The following is a 16,853-nucleotide window of genomic DNA, read 5'->3' on the forward strand; positions in this document are numbered from 1 at the left end:
TCCCCCTATTTGCGTGATGAATTAATAAAGAATGCATGATTTTGAAACAATAATGACTTTATTGACTCTGCAAGAGGTGATCGAAGGGGGGAGGGCGGTTGGCTTACAAGGAAGTAGAGTGAACCAAGGGGGTGGGTTTTCATCAAGGAGAAACAAACAGAACTGTCACACCGTAGCCTGGCCAGTCATGAAACTGGTTTTCAAAGCTTGTCTGATGCGCAGCATGCCCTGCTGTGCTCTTCTAATCGCCCTGGTATCTGGCTGCGCGTAATCAGCGGCCAGGCGATTTGCCTCAGCCTCCCACCCCGCCATAAATGTCTCCCCCTTACTCTCACAGATATTGTGGAGCACACAGCAAGCGGCAATAACAATTGGAATATTTGTTTCGCTGAGATCTAACCGAGTCAGTAAACTGCACCAGCGCGCTTTTAAACATCCAAATGCACTGTACCACCATTCTGCACTTGCTCAGCCTATAGTTGACTAGCTCCTTACTACTGTCCAGGGTGCCTGTGTATGGCTTCATCACCCATGGCATTTAAGGGGTAGGCTGGGTCCCCAAGGATAACTATAGGCATTTCAACGTCCCCAACAGTTATTTTCTGGTCTGGGAAGTAAGTCCCTTCCTGCAGCTGTTCAAACAGACCAGAGTTCCTGAAGATGCGAGCGTCAAGTACCTTTCCCGGCCATCCCACATTGATGTCAGTGAAACATCCCTTGTGATCCACCAGTGCTTGCAGCACCATTGAAAAGTGCCCCTTGCGGTTTATGTACTGGCTGCCAAGGTGGGGATATGCGTTCCGTCTATCGCCCCACCACAGTTAGGGAATCCCATTGCAGCAAAGCCATCCACTATGACCTGCACATTTCCCAGAGTGACTACCCTTGATAGCAGCAGCTCAGTGATTGCACTGGCTACTTGGATCACAGCAGCCCCCACAGTAGATTTACCCACTCGAAATTGATTCCCGACTGACCGGTAGCTGTCTGGCATTGCAAGCTTCCAGAGGGCTATCGCCACTCACTTCTCAACTGCGATGGCTGGTCTCATCTTGGTATTCTTGCACTTCAGGGCAGGGGAAAGCAAGTAACAAAGTTCCATGAAAGTGTTCTTGCGCATGCGAAAGTTTCGCAGCCACTGGGAATCATCCCAGACCTGCAACACTATGCGGTCCCACCAGTCTGTTTCCCGGGCCCAGAATCGGCGTTCCATGGCACGAACCTGCCCCATTACCACCATGATGTCCAAATTGCCAGGGCCCGTGCTTTGAGAGAAGTCTGTGTCCATGTCCTCATCACTATTGTGATTGCGCTGTCGTTGCCTCCTTGCCTGCTTTTGCAGGTTCTGGTTCTGCGCATACTGCAGGATAATGCGCGAGGTGTTTACAATGCTCACAACAGCAGCGGTGAGCTGAGCAGGCTCCATGCTTGCTATGGTATGGCGTCTGCAGGCGAGCAGGAGAGCAGAGTTGCAGCGGAAGAGGTGGATGACGATGGATGCCACGAGAATAGATATTTATACTGAACCATGAGAGGACCTGCGAGGTGGATTCATGGCACCAGGAGAGCAGAGTTGCAGCGGAAGCGGTGGTTGGATGACGACCGTTAGCATTCCTACTGCACCATCTGCTGAAAGCAGTATGATGTCTGCACAGAAAAAAAGGCACGAAACGATTGTCTGCCGTTGCTTTCACGGAGGGAGAGGCGACTGACGACATGTACCCAAAAGCACCCGCAACAATGTTTTTGCCCCATCAGGCATTGGGAGGTCAACCCAGAATTGGGCAGCGGAGACTGCGGGAACTGTGGGATAGCTACCCACAGTGCAACGCTCCAAAAGTCGATGCTAGCCACGGTACTGTGGACGCACTCCGCCGACTTAATGCGCTTAGTGGGGACACACACAATCGACTGTATAAAATCGCTCCCTAAAAATCGACTTCTATAAATTCGACCTAATTTCGTAGTGTAGACATACCCTTTGTTTGCATAGCGCCCAGCACAATGCCAGTTCTGATTGTGGCCTCTAGGGGCTGCTGTAATGCAAATAACTACTCTCCACCAAGCAAGTCGGATAGAAATTGACACACAGAAGCTGCTTAGTCATTCATCAGGTAGCTGAGATCTTAGTTTTTACTTTGTTATGGTGTAAATTTGCTGCTTAGTTTCTCAGGCTTTCTGAAAACTATTGAATCATGAAAAGAAAAATGCTTGTAGCAAATGCCATCTTGTCTGTCACCAAGATAATGCATTAAATGGCTTATCAATTCCAGGAGAAGACTACAGTTCCTGTGAGACTGCTCTGATGCATATTTAGGGAACAAAATATGTTGATGACTTCAGAATAGCTTTGACTGCAAGATTATGGTGCATAAAATAAACACGTATTTTATTCTACCACATCCAATAGTACCTGAGGGAATAAGAAAGGCATGCCAACATTTCTATAATTTAGCTTATTCATGGGAAAGTGACAAATGAAAAGTGCATGCAATACAAATTTGAAGAACAGTTATTTAATGGACAGCACTCTATGGCTTGAATGTTATCAGCTGAAAACAAAGAGATTTAATTACTAGGAATGGCAGATTTATATTAATACATATGGAAATGTCCTATAGAATATAATAAAAATGAAAACCTTTCTATAGGTTTTTGTTACCACCTTATAGAATTGAATAGAGAATTATATACTTTCTATCGAAATAGTTAAAAATAAAACTGTTGAAGAGTATCATTTGCTATTAAATATTACAGGTTTATAGAGTAATTGCTATAGAGACCGATTAAATTTGATATTACTTTTTCATTCTGGATTTAGATAAAAATACAATCCATATTGGATTTATATAATTCCTTTTACAAATCTTCTTGCTTTTGTCTGAATTTCTTTCTTGTCAGGACTTTGTCAGGATTTTAATCAAGATTGTTGTTTCCTTGCATATAATTGTGGGGGTTTTTTTGTTTTTGTTTTTTTTGGACCTTATATACCTCAAGATTTTTTCTATGCCTGAATGATGTCACTTTTGTTTGTGCTGGGTGTTGTTCTGTATACCTGAGTGTTATAGCCAGATGGTATGATGTATATGTGCAGCTGTATGCTAGTAATATCCATACATACATGTAGAAGAAAATTATATGACTCTATTTGTCTACAGAACAATGGCAGCTTCCCCCTATTCCCTGCACATTCTAGTCCTGATTCTCCAAAGCCTTACAAACAATGTAGATATTTACACCTATGCAAAATGAGCGCAAATCAGAATCCTCCGTTCACACCAGTTGCTTTTAAACCTACTTTGTCCAAGGGCAAATAACTTGAGAAAGGTGCAAAGCAGTGGAAAATCAGGTCCAATAAAAGCGCTTTACAAAGGTAGGGCTGTATCATGATGCTCATTTTACAAATAGAGAAACTGGCCTAGAAAAGTTGTTTCTTACTCAGGATATTACAGCTAGTTAGTGGCATGGCCTGGAATAAAACCCGGCTCTTCTGATTTCCACTCCCAAGCCCTGTCTTCTGGTCAAGGCTCCCACCAATGTGCTTTAGCTCTGAATTGTAGGGATGATCTAAATTGTAAGGGATTTTTTTCTTCTATGTTAATATAGTACACTGCACAATGGGGTTCTGGTCTACAATTAGGGCTGGTAGGCTCTATAGTCATTATAGCAATTAATAGATGAGCAGCTAGTTCTCTCTCAATAGTAAGTACAAACCTTGGTCTCCAATGAGAGTGCTAGCCAAATGGCTAATTACTGCTAGCTGTAGCAATGGTTTTTGTCATGTGGATACTTGTGGTGTGGGAGCTGGACTGAGACCACTAAACTTACATAGGCCTGCAAACAGCCGTCAGATGTGACTTCTGGTCACAATCAGCTTGGGTTGGATACAAACTAGGGCTGAAAGCCTCTATCCCAAGCTCCTGGGCCATCCATACCTTCTGCTGCTGTTATTGTCTCAGATAGCAATACCATAAATCACTGCACAACAACACTAAAACATTCACATGAACAAAATGGAGTTTAATAACAAAAAAGGGATAAACAGCAAATGCCACCGAGTTCTGTCTTGCTTTAAAGTCACTCCTAGTCCCCATAGAGAAGGAAGCCAAAAGACAGAGACCCTGACTGGAAAATCTACGTATAATAAAAACAGCAAATGCAGGGAGAGCAGATAAGTCTCTGAACACAAGCTATGAAGGAGCCTGCTTAAAAGTCTAATCTAAAAGACCAATCATTCTGGAGCCATTATAATCAATTACAGTGTAACGAAGACACACTTTGAGCGCACTATGTCAATGGAGACCAAGACCACCATCATCTTTCCAGCTGGCTAATCAGCTACCATGGCTTTGTTTCCCCAGGCCTGGGGCTGCAGTTTATGAGTTGCTCTCTCTATTCATCATTAAAAGAGGGAACCTGCTGCAGCTCAGACTCATCTAACCCCGTGGCTAAGGTGACACTTCAGGCAGAGATGTTAACAACACCCTAGGAAGCGGTGCTGTATTTCCTCTAGCTGCTTTCCTTGGAGCTGCTTTAACCTTTATGGAGATGTGCCATCCAATCAGGCTGTGCTGAGGCTCTGGCATCTGAGGATGACTGTCATCTGGGGCTACGGACGTGTTAGTTCTTTACCGCGTCGATCTTCTTTTTAGGGTTTTTTGATAATGTCTCAGAGAGAGGAGGGATACAATCAATCATCTTTAGGGGGCATCGTTTTGTGAACCCATCAACCCTTTAAAAAGATTAGAGACAATAAAAAAAACCAGAAATCCAAGAAATCAAACAGATGGAGGGGAACTGAAGCAAGTCATTTCCTAGTTGTTCTGCAAATCGCCGCCTGGTGATTCCTCACAGAACCTGGTGTGCAGATGTACACTACTCATTCAGTTTCAGGATAAATACTGTTCTTTCTGCAAGTGTTAAAAGCATCATTGCAGCTTATTAAGTAGAAGAAAAGGCTTGTTTCCCTGAGACTTTTGCTGCCTAAAGTGACTTCACTTTAATATGTTTTCTCTGTTTTGAGAGTATGTAGCCTTGGAGAGGTCATTTAATAGCTTTGCCTCAGTTTCCCCAGTGGGTAACTGCTCTCAGAATTAATAGCAAAGCCTCTTTATTTAATGTTTGTAAAATACTTTGAGATCGTTGGTTAGAAGTCTCTACAAATGCCTGTTTTCATTGTTTTGCTCTGCACTGCATCCTGAAATGAAATGGGTCTGTTACAGCTCCCAGTAACCACTTACGTGACAGCCACCATCTCGGCCAGCCCCAGGCATTAAATCAGGGACCTTGGGAGCCGAAAGTGCAATTTCCACACAGCTTGAGTTAAGAAGCCAAGCGCGGTAGCTGGAGGCGGTAATAGACTCGCCTTTTCTGTGAATCAGGCACAGAGTGGGATACATAACACACGGAGCAGTGGGAAATAACAAAGGCAGTTGTTGATTTGTAGAAAATAAATGTAAATTAAAATTTAAAGTAAGTTTTTGGCTAAAATTAGAACTTGTGGGTCTGATTTGCTGTAATTTGTAACAGGGGACATCTCCAATTGTAAACCAGTTTCCACCATGCTGGCATATTATTGTGGCTCTAGGGTTGCCAATTTTGGTTGGATGTATTCCTGGAGATTTCATCACATGACATAATCTTTAATTAAAGATTAATCTGTAATTCCTGGAGACTCCAGGGCAATCCTGGAGGGTTGGCAACCATGTGTGCACACTGATTAACATTACTGTCTAAATATGAAACATGTTGTTTAAATAGTAAGCAGTGAAGTTCTGCCTCTGATCACTAGATCACTGTGAAAGCAGGGTAGAAAATGGTTTATAATCTCTGACACAGGGTGCCACATCCTGCCAGTGTCCATCAGCATGGTGGCTGCCAGTAGGAGGCTGTGAAATGGCAGTTTCAGTTGCCTGCTTTGTTGGCAGATGTGCTTTATAACTGGAGCAATGTGTATCTCTGACAGCTAAACTCAGCAAAGTCACTGCACAGCAGCTGCCTTACAATAGATCCAAATGGGCTAAGACCAAGCAGCCACGTCCCTACCTTGATCCAGCACAGAAGCCCCTCTCCCACACATGGATCTTTCGTGAAGAAGTGGTGAGTACTTCCTCTGTGGTAATACTTCTCCTCCCTTCCCTTGCTGAATGGTGCTGTGCTGGAGCGTCCCATGGCTGGCACTTCACAGCCTTCCAGTGTGTTTGGACGTAGTGAGGAAGGGGAAGGAGGGTTCTGATCTGCAAAACTCTCCAGTCTCTTCTCCTGCATTTCCATACACAAATCCAAGCGGAGCTGTATTATGTCCCTCTGCTTTCCCTCCACAGGGCCATTGAGCAGACATGTGAGGATGCATCCTTTGGCCACACGGCTGGTGCTGAAGCCATGCTGCCAAGAAGGACTGGGTCATTGGAGCAGCAGCAATCCCTACAGAGCAGCTCCTGCCTTCCAGTTAAAAAGGATGCTTTTCCCCATGAATCCTCAAGAACTGTGGGATTAGGAAAAGGCTTGGGCTCCCAGATCCTCAGCCATCCACAAACCACTGCCCCTAGACACAGGAAAACTCTGTGAGGGGCATGGGACCTAGAGTGTTGGAGAGAGAAAGGTGGCTTTAATCCACTTTTGCACTCTTCTGATCATTGACCAACCCCTAGCATAGTTTAGAACTCCCCAAGGGCTACTGTAAGATACACTGGCTATAGGAGGTCCCAAGGGAAATAATTTAATAGTACACCTCTACCCCGTTATAATGCCACCCGATATAACACAAATTCGGATATAACGCGGTAAAGCAGCGCTCCGGGGGGGCGGGGCTGCGCGCTCCGGCGGATCAAATCAAGTTCGATATAACGCAGTTTCACCTATAACGCGGTAAGATTTTTTGACTCCCGAGGACAGCGTTATATTGAGGTAGAGCTGTCATATGTCATCGTTCTGCATCTCTGTGAGGCCCTTGTTTGCTGTTCATTGGTTCCATTTGGTCTTCCCCAAAACAGTTTGTTGTTTGTAGCCTTGAATGTGAGACAAGGTGAGTGTGTATACTAAACCTTATCACGTATTACTCTGTCCTATTGAATCTCATCGCCCAAATGGCTGTAGTGCTCTGGTTTTTATATACAACATTTTGCTAAATATAAACTCTGTTTAACAAGTGAACAATGCTGTTGCAAGGCGTACAAGATAATGACTTTCAGCCTAAGAAATAGTAATGGTGACATGCCCAGGACACTAAATTAGGAAGCTCTGATTTCAAGGTGGTGGCTATCACAGGTTGAGTTTGGTGATTTCTTTCCCCTCCCATAATTTGTATGAGTGTAGAAAGTAGGTTACTAGCGTCATGAGTCATAGCCCTATTGACTGAGGACTTTGAGAATGATAACATTAAAATCAGCTCTAATGCTGCTTTGCTTCTCTGCCAGAGAATAGCAAATTAATCCACCACCAAAGTTTCACTCTGTTCTTGTTCATCTTCTAGAAAATATGTACAGTAAGTGAAATATGTGCTGATAATTATTTCGACAACCTTCATGTATGTACATCATAAAGGATCAGCACAGACACAAACTTCAGGATTGCGATAGCCTGTGGCAATTGCAGTGATTAAGAGGAAGTTAATTAGAAGGCACTACACAAATAGACCCTAGAGTTTATTTTTTCAAAATTTGCATTTGGAATGGGAGCCTCGTTTTTAGTGTGTGTGGTTAGTATTCCCTATGGACTTCCCTTGCAGTTATACCATTTCTGTTCACACCAGCAGGTTATATTCAGTAACCCATCAAAAATAGTGGCTTTCTTTAAAACAAAACAAAAAAATCCCAAAAGATTTTTCCTGGTTCTCACAACAGACAGGCATGGGTGGAATTACTGTACAATATTTATCTGAGATCAGAAATGTTCCGGGTTGCCTGAGAAAATGTATCCAATCATTTTTGTTGGTGTGGCCTGTTTTAGATGAAAATTGGTACAATATCATGCACATGCAGCTGAAGAAGAAAACTTCCTTTTTAAACAGATAAACACTGGATTTGGGATTTATGCCTAGCACAGTGTTTCCCAAACTTGGGACGCCGCTTGTGTAGGGAAAGCCCCTGGTGGGCTGGGCCGGTTTGTTTACCTGCTGTGTCCGCAGGTCCGGCCGATCGCGGCTCCCACTGGCCATGGTTCGCTGCTCCAGGCCAATGGGAGCTGATGGAAGCGGTGCGTGCCAAGGGACGTACTGGCCGCCGCTTCCCGCAGCCCCCATTGGCTTGGAGCAGCGAACTGCGGCTAGTGGGAGCCGCGATTGGCCGGACCTGCAGACGCGGCAAGTAAACAAACCGGCCCTGCCCGCCAGGGGCTTTCCCTACACAAGCAGCATCCCAAGTTTGGGAAACACTGGCCTAGCAGATGTGAAGATCCCACTTGGATTTTCAAGCATGTTTTTCTTATTTATTATTGGTGGTCATTGTAGCACCCAGGACCCCTAAAGATTGTGTTAAGAGCTGTACAAAAAACCTGTGCATGATGAGGTAACCCACTGGTGAGTTTGTGTTGCAGGTGCTGCATTGTGCAGAACCCACAGAGGATATGGGTTGCTACAGGCCCACCTGGAAAGCCTCGGTTCTTTAGCCAAACTAACAGCTCATGCTTTCGGCTTTGGAGGCCCTGGAATGTTAGCTGTCAGTTGTGGGCTTATGTTATTCGCTGACAGGAGCAAGTCAGTTTGCATAAAAAGATCCATGAAATAAAGATAAGCAGACAAACATTTAAGGCGGTGATGCTTCACTTTACTCACTTAGATAATCCCACTGAAGTCAATAGGACTACTTGTGTGTCTGTGTAAAGTGTTGCACATGCTTAACTGTCACCAGGATTGAGGCCTAAGCTTGTGTGTATGTTTATTTTCAGCAACCAAATGGAGAAACTGGCCTTCCTATATCTCATAGCTTTGCTGCAACTAAGTCCAGGAAAACAGCAGCCTGGAACGGCTGGTCTGCAGTAACACACATAGCTGGCTGAATGGTAGAAAGACTGGGTCATATGCCATCAGCTTTTAAGCAGAGCAAAATGATTTCAATAAGAAGTTCTGCTCAATAATCTGTGTTGCAATATGGCCCTCTAACAGACAACCTAAATACCGTCTTCAGGTATAAAGTACTGTTTCTAGTCCATAGCACATTAGGAAATATTAACGGTTAGGAAAGGTTAAAAAACTGGGCATGTTTAGTCTTGAGAAAAGAACACTGATGGAGGGACCTCAAAACGGTCTTCAGATATGTTAAAGGCTTTTATAAAAAGGACAGTGATCAAATTGTTCTCCTTGTCCACCGAAGGTAAAACAAGAAGTAATTGGCTTAATCTGCAGCAAGGGAGATTTAGGTTAGCTATTAACAAAATCTTTCTAACTATAAGGATTGTTAAGCACTGGAACAGGTCACCAAGGGAAGTGGCGAAATCCCCATTGTAACAGAGTGGCTTGCCCAGCGGCTGGAGAGCCTGAGGCTAGCCGGTCAGGCTTACAAGATGAGTCCCACAGTCCCACCAGAGAGGAATCTGGTGACCCAATATAAAAGGCAGAAGGAAACTGCAGGGAGGGAGGTAGCCGAGGCCTGGTCTACCATGCGGGGAGGGGGAGAGGTCGATCTAAGTTACGCAACTTCAGCTACGTGAATAATGTAGCTGAAGTCGACATACTTAGATTGACTTACCGTGGTATCTTCACCGCGGTGAGTCGACTGCTGCTGCTCCCCCGTCGCCTGCGCCTCTTGCGGCGGTGGAGTACAGGAGTCGACGGGAGAGTGCTCGGGGGTCGATTTATCGCGTCTAGATTAGACGCGATAAATCGCCCCCCCGCTGGATCGATCGCTACCCGCTGATCCGGTGGGTAGTGTAGACATACCCTGAGACTGCCAGAGGCAGGAGGCCTGGCAGTAAGCTGGGGAAGCTCAGGGAACAGGAGATTGTGTGGAGCTAGGTCTGATGGAAGGAGCAAGGGAAAGCTTGGGCTGAGTTTATATTGTGTGTCCTGCTTTAGTGAGGATTTTTGAGCATTTATACAAATTTGAAACACATTTCATCCAATCTCGCCCATTCTATTGACCTTCCTTCCAGAATATCTAAGCGGATGAGTTCTATTTTGTGCTCAGAAATCAGTATTATTGTGTATAGTACAGTAGCACTTAGGAGCCCCAGTCATGGGCCAGGAGCCCGGTGAGCTAGGTGCTGTACAAACAGAACAAAAAGATGGAATATATTTCCATATAATTTACTTACCATACAAGCTTACTGAGAATCCTTCTGAGCAGGGGTTCAACAGTGCTAACTGTGAGCAAACCTGACTTCAAACTGATAAATTAAGAGGCAAAAGGGGGGAAATAAAGTAGCTCAATTCCAAAGTTTGTGAGAAACTGTAAGACAAAGAATATAGAATTGAAAAAAACACTGCTAATTTTGGATCACTTATCTTCATAAGATCCACAAATTTTATAACATTCTGTTTAAATTGCAAAGCACTGGACTTGACCTCTCAAGGTCCCTTCCAGTCCTAAATTTCTACAATAAACCTCTATTCCTTTTATTGAGATTTTGCATTATTCCCAATCGAATGAAGAAAGATGGAACACTTTTTGAATTATTTTTTCTCTCCAAACCCCCCCCCCCCCTTGGTTTTGAAGATCACATTGTAATATGCAAGAACCCAGCCAAGGACATCTTATTTTCCTTTGAATGTATTAAATGTTGCTTAGATTTCAGCTGAATATGTAACCTTTTATTAAACTATGGCTAATGAGACAGAACTCAGTTAGGAAGACTAAGTCAGAAGACCAGAATGAACACTTGTACTCATTTACTTTTATTAAATCCATTTAAAACTAACTTTTCCATTTATCTTTCATGAGATTTTCATTACTTTCTTATCCAGTGAGGACCAGATGCAATTGTCAGTTTTATCGTTCATTTGTCTAATCTTCTCTTGGCTGATGGGCTATTCAGGCATTGGATGTGATATTTCACTGCCAGTCTGAGCTATTGTTTTATCCCCCTCCTTCCACTCTATCCCGTCTCCTCTTACTGGCTGTCATTACTGAGTCTTTCTTGCAGTTAGGAGAGTAGAATATACACCTTTAAGATCCTGTTCAGAGTCATTCCAGAAAGGAACTCAGCTAGCAGAAGACGCTATAAAAATGGCTGTTGGCCATCCAACTTCCCCCTAGAAGTCTGATAATAATTCTGTACATATTTTACATGGCATGGAATAGTTTATAAGGCCAACCATCAGCATATCCAAGGTCATTCAGAACTGGATCTCACTCAAGGCACCACTCAAGGCACTGTCCAGGAGAAATCTGAGGCTGTGTACATACAGCAGTGGTACATGTATGTACACTATATATGGGGCAATCGAGGCTTCATTAACACAAACAGCTACATTAAATGTAACGGTATTACTTGTGTGAGTAAAGTAGCAGGGTTTGGTCCTGTAATGTCAGTGGGGTTTCCCATTTTGCCTATACTATAAATCTTCTCTAGTCTTATTAAAATGTACCTCCGAAACCTCTTCCAACAATAGGCTCCGTTAACTGGAAAACATTTTATGGGATCCAAAAGTAGTACAATAACTGGGTTTTCACAAGTCAGTTATATAGTTATTTGTGGTAACTCCACTGTAACTCTTGTTGGAAATTCTGCAGTAATTCATATCAACAGAATCATATCTCCAGATCATTTTGCAATTAGCTTGTGTCATTGCTGTGTCTCGGGAAGGTGGCTTGGATGGGCAGGTATGTCAGTAAAGAAAACAATGTGGTTCCCTTTCCCCTCAAATATTTCACTCAGATCTGACAAGAGTTTTGATTCTGTTTTTAAGTAGAGCTGGCCAAATATAAAAAATGATGACCTATGAATATTATTTTGAGCCAAAGCTCTTTGTTCTGTTCACCATTATTGATGGGGTCCTATTACTTGTTATTTATTAATATTCTTTTAGCTGTCAGGGTTTGTGGAAATATACACAAATCCTGAAAGTTGCGTGAATTTTAGCAAAATGAATATGGTCCTTCAAAAATTCACACTGGAAGGGTGCTATTGGCTAGTCATTATCAGTAACTGGATTATATAATAACTGAATATTATTATTATGATGTTATTCTCTAGTTTCATAAGTTTCATTCATCCAGTCAGGGAGCAGAAACAATACCATGTGACTCAGGAGACACACCAAAAAGAACAAATAGCAAAGGAGCAAAGCAAATAGTTCTCAATTAGCCTCGGGGCTAAAAAAATTATTCATCCAAAGTAATTATGAGAATATGTACAGATAGCCAATACAGTCACAGAAATCAGGATCAGTTCACAAATCATAGAATCATAGTCATAGAATCATAGGACTGGACGTGACCTCGAGAGGTCATCTAGTCCAGTCCCCTGCACTCATGGCAGGACTAAGTATTGTCTAGACCATCCCTGACAGGTGTTTGTCTAACCTGTCCCTAAAAAGCTCCAGTGATGGAGATTCCACAACTTCCCTAGGCAATTTATTCCAGTGCTTAACCAGCCTGACAGGAAGTTTTTCCTAATGTCCAATCTAAACCTCCCTTGTTGCAATTTAAGCCCATTGCTTCTTGTCCTATCCTGAGAGGTTAAAAAGAACAATTTTTCTCCCTCCTCCTTGTAACAACCTTTTATGTATTTGAAAGGTGTTATCATGTCCCCTCTCAGTCTTCTCTTCTCCAGACTAAACAAACCCAATTTTTTCAATTTTCCCTGATAGGTCATGTTTTCTAGACCTTTAATCATTTTTGTTGCTCTTCTCTGGACTTTCTCCAATTTGTCCACAAGTTTCCTGAAATGTGGCACCCAGAACTGGACACAATACTCCAGTTGAGGCCTAATCAGCATGGAGTAGAGCAGAAGAATTTCTTCTTGTGTCTTGCTTACAACACTCCTGCTCATGAAGCCCAGAATGATGTTCGCTTTTTTTGCAACAGTGTTACACTGTTGACTCATTTTTAGCTTGTGATCCACTATGACCCCCCCAGATCCCTTTCCACAGGACTCCTTCCTAGGTAGTCATCTCCCATTTTGTATGTGTGCAACTGATTGTTCCTTCCTAAGTGGAGTACTTTGCATTTGCCCTTACTGAATTTCATCCTATTTACTTCAGACCATTTCTCCAGTTTGTCCAGATCAGGGGTCGGCAACGTTTGGCACACGGCTCGCCAGGATAAGCACCCTTGCGGGCCGGGCCAGTTTTATTTACCTGCTGACGCGGCAGGTTCGGCCGATCGCGGCCCCCACTGGCCGCGATTCGCTGTCCCGGGCCAATGGGGGCGTCGAGAAGCAGTGCGGGCGAGCGATGTGCTGGCCGTGGCTTCTCGCCACCACCATTGGCCCGGGACGGCGAACCGCGGCCAGTGGGGGCTGCGATCGGCCGAACCTGCCGCGTCAGCAGGTAAATAAAACTGGCCCGGCCCGCCAGGGTGCTTACCCTGGCGAGCCGCGTGCCGAATGTTGCCGACCCCTGGTCCAGATCATTTTGAATTATAATCCTATCCTCCAAAGCACTTGCAACCCCTCCCAGCTTGGTATCATCCGCAAACTTTATAAGTGTACTCTCTATGCCATTATCTAAATCATTGATGAAGGTACTGAACAGAACCGGACCCAGAACTGATCCCTGCAGGACCCCACTTGTTGTGCCCTTCCAGCATGACTATGAACCACTGATAACTACTCTCTGGGAATGGTTTTCCAACCAGTTTTGGACCCACCTTATAGTAGCTCCATCTAGGTTGCATTTCCCTAATGGTGTGTGAAGAAGGAAAAAGGGCTAAATTCATAACAAATGTTATTTGCAAAGAGTAATCCCCTCCGTTCCATTCCTATGCCACCCCTCTCTGTAAATAATCAGCTGCTAGAGCAGAACAACTGAAAAAATGCTGTAGCAATGTCTAGCAGGGAGAAACTGCAAGAAAGAGCAGCAGGGCACGGATCTGAGAAATAGAAACTGGGCCAAGTTGCCCAAGCCTCAATAATTACCTTAGAGATCCAGGGTCTGCACCTTCCCCTACCCATTATTATAGTGAAAATAGTGCCATGCACACACAATAAAAACAGATGTGCATTCTCATTGTTTCACTCTCAACAGCTAGATTACATTGGTTATAATAGCTCAGCAGTTGTTGCTCTGAAGTGATTTGCATTAAACTGTTGCTTATTTTATGTGAGGTTTCCTTTTCCTTTTAAAGAAAAGGCTTGATCAGTAATAATTATGCTTGTATCCGTGTACTGGCAATTGGGTTATTTTCCATCTAGAGACCCACACTATTATTTAATGAAAAGAAACCTGAGTCTAAGGCCCCAGTCCTTCAGTGAGGCCCACAGAGATATCCAGGACATAAATCAGTTAACAGGCTGCTCAGACAAGTTGGTGAGGACTCAATCACTGTTTTTTCAATATGCATGGCTGAGTATGTCTCATAATTCCTTGAGAGAGAGTAATTAAATACCATCACATAAGAACCAATGTGTCCCAACTAGAGAAAAAACTCATATTCGTAATTATTTAGCCATCGCATTAAACAAACTAGCTCCTCATTAAAAATAGATGCAGACGATTCAATTAGATGTAACAGTGTATTGTGAATTTCATGAAGTGCTGGCTTTATTTCTACTGGTCCTTGGCAATAATGAAACAGTCTTTTATATTTACCCAGGAGGAATATTTTTTTCTTTTTAAATACTCATTTCCTTCTTAATCTTAAAAGTCACAGTGAAGCAGTTGTTTCTTCTCCAGAAGCTATAGGGCAGGTAGTGGGGAGAAAGCTTTTCCTTGCATTCCAACTACATTTACCCTCCATAAAGCCCAGGACAATGGAGTCCCAGTCCATCACCCAGGCTCCGAGGTGCTGCCATAGTACAAATAATAAATGATTATGAGAGTGGATGATCGGGGCCTCTTATCTGGTTGTACCCTGCTCAAACGCCACTGAAATCAACATAAAGGAGTAGAGAATCAGTCCCATTACAGAGGAGTGTTGAATGTATGGAATTCTCTTAGCTGTTGCTCCCCCTCCCATAGCTGTGTATGTAAGCTTAATGCCAGTAGATGCCAATCAATCTCCCTGGATGACAGATTTCAAAGTTCCCCGGTGTCTTTATTTTAGTGTATATCCTGCAGCATCCCTCCAGCCATTGGCTGACTATGTGTCAGGAGACTACAATTCCTTATTAATCATTACAACAGGCCTTTCTCTCACCAACCAGTTTTTGTCTCTTGCCCTAGCCCTTGTGCTTCGGAAGCGCATTACCTTTTGCCAAGAGATTGGAATGACAGCCAGATCCAAAAGAGCTGCCCTTACTGCTCCATGAAATGCTAGGATAGGAAAGAGGTTGTAAATTGGACTTGGAGCTAGGACACTCCACCCACACCTTAATCCAGAGGTGGGCAAACTACAGCGGCCTGCGGGACAGTCCTGCCCGGCCCCCGAGCTCCTGGCCCAGGAGGCTAGCCCCGGCCCCTCCCCTGCTGTTCCCACTCTCCCGCAGCCTCAGCTCACTCACTCCGCTGCCAGTGCAATGCTCTGGGCGGCGTGGCTGCAAGTTCCTGGGGCAGCACAGCTGCAGAGCCCAGCCTGACCCAGTGCTCTGTGCTGTGTGGTGGCGGCGGGGCATTAGCGCCGCCAGCCACCGGTGCTCCAGGCAGTGCGGTAAGGGGGCAGGGAGCAGGGGGGGTTAGATAGAGGGCAGGGGAGTTCAGGGGATGGTCAGGGAGTGGGGGGGTGGATAGGAGTCGGGGCGGTTGGGGGGGGGGAACGGGTTGAATGGGGCTGGGGTCCCGTAGGGGGGCAGTCAGGAAGGAGGGGGAGTTGAATGGGGCGGTCAGGGGCAGGGGTTCCGGGGTCAGTCAGGGGACAGGGAGAAGGAGTGGTTGGATGGGGCAGGGGTCCCAGGCGGGCCCATCAGGAATGAGAGGAGGGGTTGGATGGGGGGGCGGGAGTCCGGGGGCAGTCAGGAGACAGGGAGCGGAGGTGTGTGGATGGGGCAGGGGTCCCCGGGGTGCTGTAAGGGAACAGGGGGGATTGGATGGGGCAGTAATCTGGGGGGGGCCCACGACCCCCTCCCCTGACCGGCCCTCCCTACAATTTACGAAACCCGATGCGGCCCTCAGGCCAAAACGTTTGCCCACCCCTGCCTTAATCCATCAACTCTACAGCAAGTGCAGCCCCTACCAGCCACTGGAATGAAGATCAAGTTTGCTCTTCTTCCTAAGTCTCCTGCATGGCACTAACAATAATACCAGATGTCAGGGTTCCCCCCTCCCCACTCTGAACTCTGGGGTACAGATGTGGGGACCCACATGAAAGACCCCCTAAGCTTATATTCTACCATCTTAGGTTAAAAACTTCTCCAAGGCACAAATTCCTTTCCTTGTCCTTGGACGGTATTGCTGCCACCAACAAGTGATTTGCACAAAAATTCAGGGAAGGGTCACTTGGAATCCCTATCCCCCCAAAATATTCCCCCAAGCCCCTTCACCCCCTTTCCTGGGGAGACTTGAGAATAACATACCAACCAGTTGCCTTAGCAATGTGAGCACAGACCAGACCCTTTGTCTTCAGGACACTGAAATCAATCAGGTTCTTAAAAGAAGAACTTTATTTATAAAGAAAAAAAGTACAAGAATCACACCTGCAAAATCAGGATGGAAGGTAACTTTACAGGGTAATAAAAAGATTTAAACCACAGAGGATTCCCCTCTGGGCTCAGCTTTACAGTACAAAAAACAGGAATGAAACTACCTCTGTAGCATAGGAAAATTCAAAAGCCAAAAGATAACCTAACGCATGCTTCCTTGCCCTACTCAGAGTTTCTGTGGT

This window comes from Terrapene carolina, unplaced genomic scaffold (genome assembly GCF_002925995.2).
Source record: "Terrapene carolina triunguis isolate 2854851 unplaced genomic scaffold, T_m_triunguis-2.0 Scaffold67, whole genome shotgun sequence".
Lineage (NCBI taxonomy): Eukaryota > Metazoa > Chordata > Testudines > Emydidae > Terrapene > Terrapene triunguis.